Source organism: Cupressus sempervirens, chromosome 6, assembly GCF_028749045.1.
Source record: "Cupressus sempervirens isolate cs-2001-9-10 chromosome 6, ASM2874904v1, whole genome shotgun sequence".
NCBI classification, from domain to species: Eukaryota; Viridiplantae; Streptophyta; class Pinopsida; order Cupressales; family Cupressaceae; genus Cupressus; species Cupressus sempervirens.
In genome coordinates, this window is record NC_143123.1 from 502,752,248 (window position 1) to 502,771,381 (window position 19,134).

The window sequence follows — 19,134 nt, forward strand, 5'->3', positions numbered from 1 at the left end:
AACTGAAAAACTTAGGGGCTTTGGATGAGGAAGGTGTTCTAACAAAGCTTGCAAGGAAGATGTTAGAATTTCCATTAGACCCTCCTACCTCAAAAATGCTACTTGCTAGTATGGATCTAGGCTGCATTAATGAGATCCTAACTATCATAGCTATGCTTCAAACACATCAAAAAAGTGAAAAGTTTTTCCAGCTAGAAGGAGACCATTTAACTTTGTTGGTAGTGTACGAGGCCTGGAAGGCTAAGAACTTCTCAGGCCCTGGTGTTTTGAAAACTTTGTTTAGGCTCTATCTTTAAGGAGGGCTCAAGATGCGAGAAATCAGTTACTCACCATTATGGATAGATATGAGCTAGATTTTATGAGTCCTGGAAGGAACTTTACTAAAATTAGGAAGACAATTGCTGCAAGGTATTTCTTCCTTATAGCTAGGAAGGATTGTCAGGAAGGATATAAAACTTTGGTTAAGAAATAGCCAGTCTATATTCATTCTAGCAATGCTCTTTTCCAAAGGTATCGCTCTTTAAGGGGCCCATTCTCAAACTTCTTAAGAGATAAAATCAAAATAGCACATGAACTTAATTGAGCCTCTTTTAATTTTCTAAGAAAACTATAAATAAGGATTTAGCCTTTGAAAGATAACCAGACTTATACCCATCTCTGTTACTCTCATCCCCACATTGATTTTAATCTAATTTTAGAAAGCATTATTTGTCCATTATTAGATCGGATGTAAAGCAATCAGAAAACCAAAGATGTAAATGGAATCAACAATTTTCCTTCATGATAATAGAGTGATATAAAAAGTATTAAATGATTTCTAATAGTAATAAAATACCTTACTAATTGATAATACTCCTCTTCTAACTCTAAAAGGATGTCTATCACATTAGAATGTAACTTATGGTTGAATCAACCTACATACATGAAAAGTATAGATTTATATTAGAACAAATAAACAATCATTTAATTCCTATTTGATAATGAATAATTTGTTATAATCACTATTTTTTTTGTTTTTTTTTAAAGTTAAAAATACCAATTCATTGATCATTCAACTCCATAATCAAAAGCAGCAATCATAATACAAATATGAATAGAGAAATAAAATGAATCTTCTATGCCATTGGGGTAAGATCTTTCAACCATGGATCTAGAGACTTACCAATGGAATAAACAATGAAATCAATCTCCTTGAGCCTCTATACATCCACATAGTTGGGCCTATCAAAAATAAAGGCAAGTTTTTGCATACTGTCATAGATCTTCTGGTAGTTTAGAAGTTAAATTCATCCCTCCTCATTAGAATGCACACTCCATGAGCATCCCTTGTAGCTTCATAGGCATGCCAAACAACTTGAACTTATTTCATAGTTGAAGGGCTCATTAAATGATCCCCAAAAAAATTGTTCATGGAAAGGGCTCTCTAAATTTGCTCCTCTATTACTTGTAGGTCATAAATGCTAATATTTTATTGGTCTTCAACAAGATTCCTACATACATCAATTGTTGGATTATCAACTATGCCCCTATTGAATGTAAACCAAAAAATGGCAACGTTCTTCCCCACAAGTGTATTAAACATTGAGGAAATTACCCTATTCACAAATTATCTTTTTGATAATCATTTATCTCCATAACCTATTCCCAGTAGTTTGCTACCTTAATTAGCCCATTGCATTCACACATGTAAATTGAGTTCAAAATATCCTTCTAATTTGAACCACCAAAGCCAACACTAGCATTCAAAAAATCTAGCCCAATTCTTGAATCCCTCTTGATGGAATTAGCAACCTCTGTAACATCTCCCCCAACTGCTTCACACAAAGAAGAAATCACATTCACTAATGAAATCCTCTAAGCCAAAAGTGTATTTTAAGCAATTTTGGAGATTTCTGTAGACCACAAATTTGTATTGATGATCTTTTCTAAGGAACCCAATTTGCATACACTACTCTTGAAGCTTCAACTGCTTTCTACCCTTGAGGACTCTTTCTACCTCCAATGGCCACAAGTTTTGGATTGAAAAGATCTTGAACTACACTCCCTTCTGCAACAAAATCTAGACTTGAAAGAACCTAAAATTTTAATCCCTTTTTCTCATTCATGAGAATATTTTCAATTATCAATGCTATTTTCATAGGTACAGTGCCCTTTTCCACCATAATTTTGTTTGAGATTGAAACATTTGTAATCATTCTTGTAGCACTTTCCCAATAGCTTAGATCTGTGGCTTTTCTAGCCCCAAAACATCCAACTTTTATTGTGGTATTAACTAAAATGAATACATTGTTTGCTTCAATGATATGATTTTGTAAATCTATACCAAAAATGAGGTTTTTTCCTTTGCAATTTCTTACAACCTCATGAAGCCTAGCCTCATAAATGGGCAATTGGTCACTATTCCAAGCAGCAATTCTAGCTACTAAAATATCTAAGACTACTACATCAATATGAGGGCATTTTAGTGCAATGAAAACCATTATTGGCCCCACTAGATATCCAACTCCAAGGTAGTAGATTTTCACCATCTTTAACTCCTTTGACATTGCAGAAGAAAATAAATTTCTCTTCTACTTCATAATATAGAGTTTAGAATAACAATTAATTTATGTAGCATAAAACAAAAAAATAAGTGATATGAAACCATACAAATATTGGTATTTTATGTAGCTTACAGTTTGAATGAGCAGTAAAATCATCAAACAACACACATTGATGGTTCAATTCATAGATCCAAATTGAATATGTCTGGGAATTACAGTAAGACCATAAAGAAAATAAAGAAAAATATGAAAGAGTAGGGTGTACAAGGGAAGAGCATGTAAAATTGTAACAAAAAATAAAAGAAAGAATCAACTATAATAATAGTTGGAAGTAGGGGAAAAATGAGAAGAAGAGAGTAGGGAGGGAGGATGTCTACAACCACATGAATGAAAAGAAAAACCATCAACAACCCAAGAACATACTGGATTTTAACAACATACCTTAATAATCAAAGGCTCATTAGTAATCCAAGAACATACTAGGTTTTAACAACATACCTTAGTAATCAAATGCTCCTTATCCATTTGGCTCCTCCTATATTGGAATCCTCATTCACCAATGCTTCCTCATACAAAACTTCCTACCAAAAAGAGGTATGTAATATGGGTGACTCTTATTGTACCATAAAAGAATTTACTTTTTTAATTCATGATCTAAATTAAATGTAGTTAGAACTAGTGTTAAATTAAATTCAACAACAAATAAATAGTGTGGTGTTAGTTCACCACAACTTACAAATTAAACATGAAAATTGAAGGTTTAAAATTCAAGTAGTTATAATTCAAACAAGAAAATACATAAATTGTATTCTATAATTTTGGATTCAAAATAACTATGTGTAACATCTGCCCCAAGAATAATTGTTAACACATCACTCACTAAAATATAGTTCCAGCTAAGAGAAACCAAAAGAACGTTTTTTTTTTCATCCATCAAGGAGTTAGGCCTAGTTAGCTTTAAATTGAAAGATGAATGATTGCATGAATAATACCAATCAAAGCACTAAAAGAGTTACTAACAAGAAATAATTGATAAAAAGAGAGTGATACTACCCATTGTTCTAAATTGTTCAACTTACAACCACCCAAATTTCTATTTGGCATCCAATACTGCAATTTGAAGCATATGAATTTTTTTTTCTTAAGCTGCAATTTACCTAAAGAAGTTTTATTGCAACATCTAACAATTTAGAAAATAGAAAAAACACATAATATCACTGATTTAGCTTCATATAATGAAAGTATAAGAAAACATATTTCCTTAGAAAACTAGCAACCTCAAACTCTTGGGGAATTGCTAGTTGGGAAACACTAAGGTGTCCAGAGATATGCTTTGAGAAACTATTTTTTCTAACAATTATAACTATTCCACTCTACATGCATAGAATAGTATGCACATTTGCTACCTGAGACTTATGAATGAAAGAAACAAGTGGAGGAGGTCAATGAGTCATAAATTATGGGTCATGATGGAGTTAGTAATCTACACATCATTTGATTCGAAGCCATTAATAACTTATGTAAAATGAAAAAGACTGTTTATAGCTATTCACATATGAACCAATCATTGCTAATATCTTCATGGATGCAATAGGATTAATTGAAGCAATAGAGAGAAATAAAGATCAAAATCATAGATAGTGAGGAATCTCTCAAAAAAATAAAGGCAAGGAAGAATAAATAATATGCACCTATCATCCCTATTTTAATTGGGTGTAAGTAATAAGAGTTTGAAAATTCTAATATTTTCACAATCAAAACAAACCATACCAAACTTTCTATAACTAGAAGGAGAAGTCGTCAGTAATTTGCAAAATAAAATGAAACCAGGTAGCATTGAAGGATATTTGAAGACTATAAAAGAATCCAATACACATCTTCATCCTTGGTGTAAACCTCTTAATTTGAAAGGGAAATGAACAATGGGAATGCAATTTTTCATCCAAAATAATGGTGTTGAAGCTCCTCAAGGTCAGATACAAGGTAGTTTTGAATGAATATAAGATGTCGTTCAAAATGTTTATTATAGATCCCATGTGCATTATCTATGGAAGGAGAGTTCAAATGTCAAGAAGAATCATGGAAGAATGAGTAAATTTCTTTTTATCTATAAGATGAGAGAGTAACAACAATTGGAGACAAGGAAGACAAGAGAAAATTTGTACTTGCAACACATGCATGCTTCCTTATACAAAACATTTATTGTAGAGATGAACATGTTTGAGATATTTCCATCATTTTGATAGGTCAATTGTAAAATAAATTTCTATAGGTAGGTTTGATTTCTTTTTCTAAAATGTTTTTTACTTTTGAAAGTTCTTTTAAATGTAAATTAGTTGACATAAAAGTGTATGTTGTGGATTTGAAATTTTGACAAATTATCTTTGTGCAAGTTTTCTGGAGTACATCTTTCTTAGACTCATTTCTCTTCTTAGTTAACAATCAACTACCATCTAGTCTCATTACAGATCCTAGTTGGGACTCATAACTTATATGTCTATCTTTTAGGACCTCAAACTTCATGCTCTGGTTCCTTGAGTTTACACGTCTTTTCAGTTCCCTATATAATTGCTTCTCATTGCACGAGATAGTGTGAGTGGCATTAAAAAATATGGTAATGAACACATTGCCTTAAAAAATGATGGTAAATAGTGCTTCTAAAGCCTATGATCAATTTTTTGTCTAAGGTAATATGGTTGTTTCTTTTTGGCTAGCTTAGTGGTTGATATATAGAGAATAACATTAGAATGTTGACTATGAATAAAAACTTGTACCTATGCTATGGGGATAATTTATCAACCCATAGAACAATTTCAATTATCTTATAATTGGGGTTGAGTTGTTTTGCTTTCATTTTTTTAGCTTCTCTATGTAGAAACTTAGTGCTGATAGAAAGTCATCCTGAAAAGATCGGTGCCACAAATTGTGCTTCTCAAATGCAACAAGGGTTATAGTGTTCTTAAGGTGTAATTGATGCTATTTTTGAACAAATTTTTGTGGTTTCAAAGGGTATACACACTATTTCTACACAATTTTTCTTGAAGCCTGGATAAGCATTGGGTGATTGCATGAGAGGAAGGAATATTTTTTAGCATAGGCATGCTTTACAGATCTATCTATTTCACTCCATTTCTTAATGGTTCTATTTTATACAATCTGCTGAAACAAAAGATAGATATAATTTAAGTAATGACCTAAATAGTTAGTAGGAAAACCTAGTTCATTAGAAAATTTATTCATTAGATACAAATTTGAACAATATTTATTGAATTTATCTTATGCTTTTAGTGGGAAATATATTCAACCATTCAATATGTTATCATTCTTAACACACTTACTAAGTAGATTACATTCATCGATTGGCTTGGTCCAAGGATTAATGTGCCTCAAGAAAAGCTATTAATTGAGAGTAGGACATTAAGGTTAGAGATCATATTAGATGTATATGAAGAGAGGTTGTCAAAGAGAAAGTTTTTGTACGGGACGTATATAGGCTCGTTGACCTGTCTTGTCTTAAATTTACTAAGTATGTAGTGAATGTTACTGATAAGGGATATCTGGTTAAACATATGTAACATGTGAATTTCTGGTGGGAAGATTTTTCCTCCAAAGACGTGTGGAAGAAGGTCTTGGTTATGTAAAACTATAGATCATGTTTCCAAGGTTTTAAATTTTTACTGGGTTTTCTAAACAATACCACCCTCGTCTAGTTTCTAGATGGTGGAATGTTACAAGGACTATTTGTTACAGGAAATGTTGCCTACTACTATTCAATTCATGTTTGCTTAAGATTTCTATGGGAAATATTGAGGTTTGTAGGCCTCTTATGGTTGCAAGGATGGACAGAGCCTTAGAGTGTTTTCATTGTGTCTTCTATAATAGAATGAAGGAACACTAAGTTATTGTTGACTATCATGTTGACATAATTAGGATAGTAGAAGTCTTTATATTCTATGAACCCAGAGTAGGAATGTGCATGGATAAATTGATAGGGTGTGGGGATTTGGTGGTGGGTTTATTCAATGCAAAGTGTGAATTTGTTATATGGAGAATACTAGAGTCAAGATTTTGATCAAGTTTTGGGATCCTTATATACATAAACTATCCAATAGAATGTGGGGTCATGACAGCTGAAAAAATAAAGTGATCAACACTTTTTTTATGATTAGAGGTTGGATGTAACTAGCATATGAAGCAAGGTGGGTGTGGGAGTTAGTGATTGTGAGGATAAAGTGGATTGGTTTATGGAACCTTGAGTTGTTACTAATTAGTAATATCTAGTTAGTATCTTAGAAAAGGACTTTTGATGTGAAGTTGTTCCTAATTAGTAATATCCTAATTTAGGCATTAGTTCATGAGGATCCGGGCTGCATTTGTGATCCTGCCTATGCATTTATTGGGATTCACAAGTCATAGACCTCGATCGATCCACATGTAGGATCATGAAACTTTCCTAAAACAATCTCAAATCTAGGTAGCTACACAAGTATCCAGCACAAATCCATAGGAATCTATGTGCAATGGTGGGTAAATCATGGGCCCAACTTGAAAATATTATATTTTTTAATATACTTTTTTCCTTCCAAACCCCAAAATGGATCCTTTTATTCAACATGTACTTACATTTAATCTCACAGGTTCTCTCTATTTTAAAATGATTTAGTTTTAGAATTATGTATATTTCTTTGAATTTTACTTTTTTGTATATATAATGCACATATATATTCATGAATCCTAATTGGGGAAAAAATCACAAATCCATGGATCCAATTCACATGCCCAAGTTAGATTCATATCCTAAATCAATAACTAAGGTTACAAATAGTTGTTCGGTAAGGTAAATATAAGAGAGGCTTTATAGGGACATGAAATCTTGAGGTAAGAAATAGGGTAGAGTATTGAATAATGTACTACTAATAATTGAAACCAATAAGATACATGATTTTCAAGTATTCTAATTTTCATTCACTATGATAGTCAGTTTCTTAGTGTTCTCACCAATCCAAACATTACTATTTTGATAGATCATTATTTAAGGAGGACATATGGATGAGATACGAATATTTAATCTTTTGAATGACTTTATTTCATTGAATATAGTGAGAGATGTCTTCTTTTAACTCAAAATTTCTTAAAACCCTCAAATTGGAAACACATCGATGCAAGATGTAAGTTTCTAATGCATTTCATGCACAATAAGGCCTTAATCCTAGCCATTACGAAGTAAAAATAATTTACTCTATTGTCATAAGATTTCAAAAAATTATGCAACACTGGCACGTGGATTCAATGTGAGAAGGTGACTATGATCAGTTACAGGAAGAAGGTCTTGCCAATCATAATTAAGAGTATTGGCCTTGTCTACTAAACAAAAAGTGAGGGATAGCCTTGTAGGCTTTGAGAGGGCTATAAGATGGTTGTTTTTGACATGCTCAAGGTTTCAAAGAATACTAGAGAACCCAATAAGAGGATTAAGTCGGTAGTAGTTTCAAAAAGTTTAACTACCATGTTAGGGTAGGATTAAGTCTATAGACTCAATCTTTCAAATCAATCTATAGAGATTCTATTATTCTTGTTGCAATTATACATGTGGTAGTTTTAAGAAAATATTTTATTGTTTCCTATAGGTAATATATGAGTATAGCTTAAGCATTTCTTATAATATTTTTATTTTTGAAACATCATATTTGAAACTTATGTTCTTTCCAATAAATATATGCACAAGTACATAGGTGTGAAAAAGTTCAAATAAAAAGGTGTTTGATAGAAGATAAGAGAAATTAAAAATATACCTACACACATTCATGTTCAAATTCATCTCAGCCCAATCTTAGCTAAGAAAACTTGATGCATTGGCATGCATAAGAACCTATTCCTATTAGTCACCACATCAGCACGACCATATCATAATTAAACAAACAACAAATATTGATGTAATTAGAAAACTAAACCCTAGCATCTTACCATTTTTTTAGCTTTAGCCTTGCATGGATTAGAGGAGGGAAAATCAGTTGAATTCTAGCTGAATTCCCTCTATTGATGGAGTAAGAAGATTAAGTTCTTGTGTTCCTACCCATATGAAAATGATCATTCTCTCCCATCTCTAGTGCAAAAATTAAAGTGTCGTGTCTTCCCTCTCTTATCAAAGAAAAATCATTGAGTTTTATTTAAAATAATAAATATCAATTATAATAATTTTTATTGTAATAAAATTAATTGTCATTATTATATAATGAGTATTTATAGACAAATGATAATTGATAACAATGGTTAAATAGTAATAATGTATTTTTTTCCTCTTAGTATATCTATAATAAGATGTTTTGAATATTTCAAATTTTAATGATTATAGAAAATAAATATCAAAACTAATTTTTATTTATAATAATAAATATTAATTAATTGTGATAGTTTTTACAATTTTGTATATATGGTACAGAGTTTTAATTTTGAAGAATAATCTAAATTCTTTATAATAATCAAAGTAATAACTTAAATATTTGAATTAAAGTATTAGTTTTATCTCAAAATATCTCTTTAAAGGAGGAGTGTGATTGGAGATGACATGACTTTATTATATATTATTTTCCTTGATGAATTTATTTGAAGGACATAATAATTAAGTGGAACTAGGCATTGCCTAACTAATGATTTTAATTGTTTGAAAATAATTAATACATAATTAGATAACCCATATTATCATAAAATTTTAATATTGTAAAATAACTACATCATAATCTAAAAGAAAAAGTTATCTTCTAGATGACCGTCAAATAAAATCTATCAAGCCAAGCCATTTAACAAAGTGTACTCCTTATCCAAAAGATGGAAAGTGAAACCACAATTAGTATGAGAAAGAAAAGCTCCAAGGGACATGAATGGACTATAGAAAATAAAATTAGCTTAATCCATTAGTAAATAAACCTTAGAAAATTTGAAAAGAGAAATTATAAATGACTAATTATTTGTGAGTCACTTATTAACTCATTTATTAGGTAAGTTAATTTAGTCACTTGTATTTGGGTGACTAATTATCTACTCACTTATTTAGTCATTTCCATATGGTTGATCTTGTGATTTTACCTAGTGGCCAACTTAGTCATGTATTTAGTCACTTATGCTTGTGAATTGCAAATAAATGCTAGAATGTGATCAATTTTAGTCACGCGACCAAAATTTTTAGTCGCATAGTCACATATTTGCCAAAATGTGCTAGTGTACATTATAGTCATTGTTCTAGAATAATTATCAACAGAAAGAATGAAAAACTTATCTCCACTATAACTCTCTATTCCAATAGGCCCACATAATTTTGGATGTACAAGCTCTAAGACTTCTTTTGAATGAAAGTTCTTGCTTTTGAAACTAGTTTTTCCCATCTTACCGATTTGACAATTTTTGCATCGATCCATATTAGGTTTCCTCAAGCTAGGAATACCTCTTACTCTTCTGTATTTTCTTATTGTGAATAGGTTATCAAAATTCACTTGACATAATCTTTTGTGCCATAATCAATTTTCTTCTACTTGAGCAATAAAACATGAACTTTCGTTGAGATCTAGATAGAATAAATTAACTTTTGTTTATTAGCCAAATCCAACCAAATTTCCTTTTCCATCTAGTAGTTTGGCTTTCCCATTCATAAATTCTAACTTGAATATAATGCTATTTAACTATGCCACAATTAGTAGATTATTCTTTAGTCCTTCAACCCAATAAGCATTGTCACATCTAAGTTCATTGGTTAATGAGATTCATCTTTTCCCTTTATGCAATAAGGTTCATTATTTCCAAATGTCATAGTACCACCACCATAATGTTCCATGTGCTCAAACTTTCTTTTTTCTGGAGTCATATGATGTCAATAGACACTATCAATAATCTATGTATCACTTTTGCTAACATAAGAGATAAGTTCCATTTTATCTCCTTCATCATCAAATTCATCTTTTACATCAATATATACCATTTTAACTCCATTGTTATTATAATATTTAGCCATAAAATAAGATTTCTTACCTTTTTCCTTATAGTCCTTGTAGTTTTTGAATTCTTTGTTTCTTTGTACTTATTGCTTTTCTTTTTGTCCTTGTCTTCTCTATTTGGGCACCTTGTAGCAATGTGACCAACTTATTCACAAGAAAAATAGATTAGAGGAATCTTATCTTTATACTTTCCTCTACCTTTGGAATATTTCCTTATAAGTAGGGCTTCAACAACTTCAAGATCACTATTTGAACTTTCTTCTTCTTCACTTCTTGATTCATTGGCCTTCAATTTTTGACCCCCTCTTCTTCAGTGAAAGATTGGCTTCAAATGAAGACTCAACACCTTTGGAACTAGGGACATAGTTATCATAGTTTTCCAACTCAAAGCTGTCAATCTTCCTACTAGAGCATCCAAAGTTATTTTTCTATTTGGATCACATCTCATCTCTTGAATAACAAACACTCTAATTGCATATATAGGAAGAAGGGTTCTTAGTACCTTGCTTAACAATATTTTGTCATCAATGTCTCATGTAGATGTTTTAATTGCACTCACACTTGTTTTACTTCTCTCAACATATTTTGAAATGTTTTCATCTTCTCTCATCTTAATTTGATCAAATTGTCCTCTAAGACTTTTTTTTTTAGCACTTCTTACATTATCATCTCCTCCATAGTTGACTTTTACATATCATAAGTTTTAGTACAACTTTTGACTTCATCAAACTCAACATAATTAAGAGCAAACACAATTTCAATCATCATGATGTCATCATTTTTCATTTTAGAAATATCTTCAACTGATAATTTTCTAGTAGGAGTCTTCTATTCATTATGAAGATACTTAGAACTTGAATTATTGATAGTTGTCAAATGTAACATCATAATTCCTTTCCATGCTACAAATTTTTCTCAGTTCAATTTGGGAATATCTCTTCTATAAGATGTCTTGATATTTAGCTTTGGTCCTTAAAACATTCTCCATAAGCTCAAAAAAAGTTGATACCAATTGTTGGAAATATAAGAGTAACTGAGAGGGGAGGGGTAAATTAGTTACCATAAAAATAAATCCTAGATCCCTTTGATGTCAATATAAATCAAACTCTATTAATCTCAACTCTACTAAAACTCAACAAACACATAGGCAAAATGTTGTAACTCGGTAAACACTAGAAAAGCTCAACAAATGCTTAAGATGAAAATATTAAGATAAATTATCTATGATTAATATTACTTTACCTTACTAGCAAACACATAAGAGAAATAGCATGAACACACTTAACACCAAGATTTAACATGGAAAGCCAATTTTAGAAAAACCACCAATTGCAACTACTTACTGATTTTCACTCTTCTAAAGTGAGCCCTGTTAGGATCCAATCCTATTAAAGTGTAAAAAACACACCATTAGGCATGATCCTATTAGAGGATTTAATCACACTATAAGGAGTGGTCCCATTAGAGGTCTTTAGATAATTCAATAGAAATGCCACCTTGTTATAGGATTTACAAATAGTTGTTAAGCTAACTTAGTTAAGAGATTTACATCATTGCTACAATGGTTAGAGAGTAACAATGAGATGACCTAATTTCTAATGCAATTGAATTGATGATTATAGATCTTAATTCTGGCTTGTATACTTGATCCTTCTTGATTGAATGTATCTTAACATCACAACAAGTATATTTTTCTTATCCTTCCAATTTCCTTCCTCTTAGCATCATCAAATCTTCAAATATGTTCCACACATTCAATCCTTAACTTGACCTTATAATTATATCCTACAACTCAGAATAATTAATATTCATCTTCCTAGTAAGCTAGAACCAATATACAATTTAATTGAACTCAATATGCCAAAACAAGAAAATCATTCCTTAGCTAACCCTACTCGGTCAATACTAACTCAAAGCAATTTTCACATGTTAACCAAGCGAACTGGGTTAAGGTTGCATATTCATGATTTTTCTTTGGTAAATGAGTGAGCTTAGTTAACACTCAACTTTTGTAAACTTTCCTTTGTCACTTGAGTGAACTCAGTAGACACTATCTTTTGAACTAGGCAAACTCTAGAATGCTTAGTAGACACATCAAACTATATTCAATGCCTGAGTGAGTTTGAAATACACTGATTGCAAATGATATGACATTTTGTGTAACATCAAATACAATACACAATTAATCAATTATTTAAACAATCTCCCTCTTTGACATTGGTAGCAACACAATATGAAAATAATGTAATGAAATTTTTAGAGAAAAAATAAAGGAACATATCCTTAGTTTCATTCTGATTCACATCCATGAGAACTCCCTCTATTAGTGTGAACTTCTTATGCCTTTAGTTTCTCCCTCTATTCAAAAAACTTCTCCATTCAAAACCTTCTTTCGATAGCAAACTCTATCTTTGATATCAAACCAAGTTCATTGTCCCTTTTTGACATCTTTATAAAACTTCTATGAGATTGATGGAAAAATTCTCCCTCTTTGACATATCACGACAAATAGAATATCTAGTATATATCAATGTACCTCATGTATTGACTCATTTTGCAATATGCCCTTTGTCAATACTACACTAGTTGTTGATCTTCAGCATACTTTGGTTGATGCATCATTAAACTTAATTTAGTGAGCTTTAGATAGGGGAATGACCCCTAGCTTACCTCTTAGATACAAAAATGCATCCTTAGGTAATAGCTTGGTGAATATATCTACAATTTATTCTTTAGTATTCACATATTCCAATCTTACTTCTTTATCTTGTACCAATTCTCTCAAAAAATGATATTTTATAGCAATGTGTTTTGTTAAATGGTATGCATCATTGGATTATTTGATATATTAATTGCACTAGTGTTATCATAGTATATAACCACTAGATCCTTCATCTCTACCTTCATACCTACCAATAGTTGTTTGAACCAAACAATATTAGAACAATTAACTATTGCTGCCACATATTTTGCCTTTGTTGTGGACTGAGAAATACAATTTTATTTCTTACTTTTCAAAGACTCTAGTCTTTTATCAAGAAAGAATTCTCCACCACTAGTGATCTTTCTTTCATCAATAATTCATGCCTAATTAGCATCTATGAATATTGTTAAATCCAAATTGTCTCATATTTTAGACTTAAACCATAGTGTTCAAGACCTTTCAGATATCACATGAATTCTTTTGATTGTCATCATTTGATTTTCTTTGGGATTTGCTAAGAATCTTGCCACCATACTGACTACTAATGCAATATTAGGCCATGTATGCACTACATACTGTGATTTTCCAATCACTGATCTATATGTGGTTTAATCTATCTCCTTGGGATCATCATTTTTGGAAATCTTATGTCTAGTAGACATAGGAGTTCTAACTGATCTTGAGTCTTCCATTCCGAACTTTTTAAGTATCTCCTTGATATATTTAGATCGAGTAATCTAGATACCATCTTTCTTCTATTGAAGAATTTTTTTCTCTACACATAGAGATCTCAAATTCTTTACTTATTTCTTTTGAAAATTCTTTGCACAAGTTATCATTTCCTATGGATAAAGTGTCATCCATGAATATTTTGGCCAACACAATCTTCTTCTCTAGTCCTTCTTTGACATACAGATTATTGTTATCATTTTTTCTTTGAGAACAAATTTTTAATACGTAGTTATGATGTCTTCCATACCAAGCTCTAGGAGCTTACTTGAGACCATATAATGATTTGTGTAATTTTCAGACTATATCTCTTTTGCTGATATCTACAAAACCTTCAAGTTGTTCTATGTAGATTTCCTCATCAAGAATTCCATTCAAAAATGCAAATTTTATATCCATTTGATAAAATTTAAATTTTCTATGAGATGCATATGTTAGTAAAGTTCTAACACCTCCTAATCTTTCAATAGGAGCACAAGTTCCATCATAGTCAATACCTTCTTCTTGAGTATAACCTTTACATACTAACCTTTCTTTGTTTCTAGAAACTTTCCCATCTTCATTTAACTTATTTCTAAATACCCACTTTGTGCAAATTACATTTTTATCCTTGGGTATAGGAATAAGAGTCCAAGTTTTTTTCTTCTCTATCTATTCTATTTCCTCATTCATTTCTTCAAACCAGATTTCATTATTCAAAGCATGTTTAACATTTCTAGGTTCAAATTCAGGAAGTAAACATGTACCTTTCAATTTGTTTCTTGTCACTGTTCCACCTAACTTGTCTTTAATGATCTGATTAGGTGCATGATGTCTTCTAACATATCTTGCTAACATAGGTACTTTGGATTTGGAGTTTGTTTCACTAATTTTTTCACAATTTTCTATATTAAGCTTCGGTCCCATTTTTTGTGACTCAAGTCCATCAAATTCTACTTTCTCTCGTAATAGCTTAGTAGCTTCTTCCTATGACTTGAGTCCCTCAGACTATGACATGGGTAGAACTGATTGCAACTTGATAGATTTTGGAGATTTTGGGGACTCAAGTGGTGAGGCCTCTTGTATTCTAGATAGATTTGACAGAGTATCAAGTTTGTAGTAAAAAAATCTTCTATAATCGTTAGGCTCTTTGTTTCTTTCTTCTTTACTCTTTTCTATAAACTCATCAATTCTCGCATGTGCACTTTAACATTTTAATTTTTTCAAATTGAAATGTTAAATTAAACATGTACCTTTCAATTTGTTTCTTGTCATTATTCCATCTGACTTGTCTCCAATGATCTGATCAGGTGCATGATACCTTTTAACAAATCTTGCTAACACAAGTACTTTGAATTTGGATATTTTTCACTACTTTCTTCATGATTTTCTATATTAATCTTGGGTCCCACTCTCTATGACTCAGGGCCATCAAATTTAGTTTGCTCTAGTAATAGCTTAGTACCTTCTACTTGCAACTTGAGTCCTTTAGACTCTAACTCAAGTAGAACTTATTGATACTCGATAACTTTTGGAGATTTTGGAGACTCAGGAGGTGAGGCCTCCTATGTTCAAGATAAATTTTGAAGAGTATCAAGTTTGTATTAAATAAATATTTTTTAATCCTCAGGCTCTTTGTTGCTTTCTTCTTCACTCTTTCTACAAAATCATCAATTCTCACATGTGCACCTTCTATGATTTTATAATTACAATAATTCAAACATTTTTATGCTTTACTTATGTATCTTGAGTATCCTAGGAATATTCCTTCATTGTCTTTGACATCAAATTTACCTTTCCTAGATTCTTTCAAAATATAACATTTGCTGCCAAATGCTTTCAAGTAACTTACATTGGGTTTGTAGCCATACCATAGTTCATAATGAGTTTTACTTGAGTCTTTCTTTAACTAGACTCTATTCAATTTATGTACTATAGTACTAATTGCTTCCTTCTAGTATTTGGTTGCAACATTCTTTTCTATGATCAAAGTTCTTGCACAATCTATAATTGATTTATTCTTTCTTTTAGCTATACCATTTTGCTAAGGTGTACCAGTGACTGATACCTATCTCTTAATTCCCTTTTTAGTGAAGAATTCGTTGAAATTACTAGAAATGAATTCACCATCTTTGTTTGATCTCAAACATTTCAGCGTCTTTCTAGTTTCTTTTTCTACTCTTGCCAGATACTACTTGAGTTTTTAGAAAGCTTCATATTTTTCTTTTAGATACATTATACTCATCATTCTAGAATAGTCATTAATAAAAAGAATGAAAAACTTATCTCCATTATAACTCTCTATTCCAATAGATCTACATAAGTCTATATGTAAAAGCTCTAAGACTTCTTCGAAATGATAGTTCTTGCTTTTGAAGTTAGTTTTTCCCATCTTAGCAATTCAACAATTTTTGCATAGACCCATATCAAGTTTCCTCAAGCTAGGAACACATCTTACTCTTTTGTATTTTCTTAATCTTGACCAAGTTGTCAAATTCCACATGACATAATATTTTGTGCCATAACTTGCTTCCTTCTACTTGAGCAATAAAACATGAACTTTCATTGAGATCTAGATAGAATAGATTACCTTTTGTTTGTATGCTAGATCCAACCAAATTTTCTTTTCCATCCAGTAGTTTGGCCTTTCTATTCATAAATTCTACATTGAATCCAATGTTATTCAACAATGCCACTCAATAGATTATTCTTTTATCCTTCAACTCAATAAGCATTGTCATATCTAAGTTCATCGGTTAACAAGATACATTCTTTTCCCTTTATGTAATAGGATTTATTTTTTCCAAACCTCACACACCATTATAATGTTCCATGTGCTCAAACTTTGTTTTGTCTCTAGTCAATAATGTGAGCAACCACTGTCAATAATCCATGTATCACTTTTGATAACATGAGAGATAAGTGTCATTTTATCTCCTTCATCATCAGATTCATCTTTTATAGCAATATATACCATTTTATCTTCACTGCTATCAAAATCTTTAGCCTTAAAAAAAGATTTCTTACCTTTGTCCTTGTACTCATTGTAATTTTTCAATTCCTTCTTTTCTTTGTACTTATTACTTTTCTTTTCATCCTCGTCTTCTCTATTTGGGTACCTTGTAGCAATGTGACCAACTTGTTCACAAGAAAAATAGATTAGAGGAATCTCTCCTTCGTACTTTCCTCTACCTTTGGAATATTTCCTTGAAAGTAGGGCTTTAACAACTTCAAGATCACTATCTAAACTTTCTTCTTCTTCTTCACTTTTTGATTGATTGGCCTTTGATTTATCACCCATTTTCTTGAGTAAAAGCTTGGCTTAAAATGCAAACTTAGTACCTTTGGAACTAGGGACATAGTTATCATAGTTATCCAACTCAAAAGCTATCAATCCTCCTATTAGAGAATCCAAAGTTATTTTTCTATTTGGATCACATCTCATCTCTTGAATAGGAGACACTTTGATTGCATAGATAGGAAGAAGGGTTCTCAATACCTTGCTTACAATTGTTTTGTCATTAACGTTTCTTGCTGATGGTTTTATTGCGCTCATACTTGCTTTAATTCTATCAACATATTTTGCAATTCGTTTATCTTCTCTCTTCTTCATCTGATTAAAATTTCATCTAAGACATTTAGCTTTAGTTCCTCTTGCATTATCATCTCCTCCATAGATGACTTTTAGTTTGATCCACATATCATAAGTTGTAGCACAACTTTTGACTTTATCAAATTTAGCATAATTAATAGCAAACACAATGCCAATCATCATGATGTTATGATTTTTCTTTTTAGCAATATCTTCTACTGATAATGTTCTAGTAGGAGTCTTTCATTCATTACTAATATACTTACAACCTAAGTCACTACTAGTGCAAAATTTTAATGTCCAACTGGGTGAATTGACTACAAAAATAGGAGGAATTAATGCTAGTAAAAAGAGATGTCTACTTATAATGCATAATTACAACATGGCATGGAAAATTTAATTATTACACTTGAAATCATTAATCCTCATTGTGATCCTAGTAAAGGAAGAATTCATGTTATTATTTGGTTCTAGAAAAGGAAAGGAAATATTTTTGTTGATGAGGTTAGGGTGAATATGTAAGCTACTTTTGAAAAATAACATGTATGCAAACATTGGTTTAGCTTCTCCTTTTGTTGATATTTTCCTACGAGTCATAAAAATTTTATCTAAAAGGTCATTTCACCTCTTACCATTGTTAGAACTTTCCCCTATTTAACCTCATTAAGGATGGTGAATGAATTAATGTCCATTATTTTGGTTTACTTTTCTTCAAAAAAAACATTGCTAAGGGAGATAACACTCCCCTCCACTAGGCCCTTATTGATATTCTCTACCAACATGTTCTTTCCAAACCCTTGCCATGGGTTAGATTTATTACCAATCACAATAATTCTTTAGAGAACCATAACACTTTGATTGTCATAGAAGAATAAAGGAGTACCCCTTTTCCTAAGTATATCTAATCCAAAAACTCCCAACATAAGTAAGAATCCTATGTTTCACCTAGCTAATATTGTTAAAAACCTTTCCCTAGAATATTATTTTCTTATCCTAAGCTTTGCTAAGAGAAAGAATGTGTTTATAAAGAACAACCTAATAAAAACCCCTACGCATAGTAGGATGAAGGAAGAAATCATTGTTGTATAATATCATTACTAAAGGGAGATGCCAACTTAGAAGACACAGGTAAATCTAGATAGACTAAAATAAAATATGATTCCAAATTTAAGGAGATGTGCTTTGCTAGGCTAAATAAAAGTAGGGGAAGTTCCTTGTGGAGAACAATTTTGAAGAAAATTTTATACTATAAGAAAATGTGGCATATGAGATATAACTAGATAATAACCTAACGAAACAATAGGACACTAACTTGGGGGAATAATACTATGAAGAAGAAGAGGATGATGATACAAAAGGGAAGAAGGAGGATAGCTAAGACCCACATATTGAAGTAGACCTAGGAAGTGACATCCTAAGTCAAGGAGAAGAAGAATCTCTTAGAAAAGAATAAATAAAAAGGGATTCATGTAACAAGATGAATTAAATGATGGAAGAGTTGGAAGATAGCTTTCTAGGTAAAGTGCATGCCCTCTCTGGTAGATTCTCTAGTTTGGAGGGTACTAAAAATAACTCTATCTCTATAATTAAAAATTAGGTCAC

At 31.2% G+C, this 19,134-nt stretch overlaps 1 pseudogene; it reads right to left on the minus strand.

Annotated features, from left to right (window-relative positions):
- Window positions 1-1,115: 1,115 nt before the first annotated feature.
- On the minus strand, window positions 1,116-2,528 carry LOC149553221 (UDP-glucose 6-dehydrogenase 4-like; annotated as a pseudogene).
- Window positions 2,529-19,134: the final 16,606 nt, after the last annotated feature.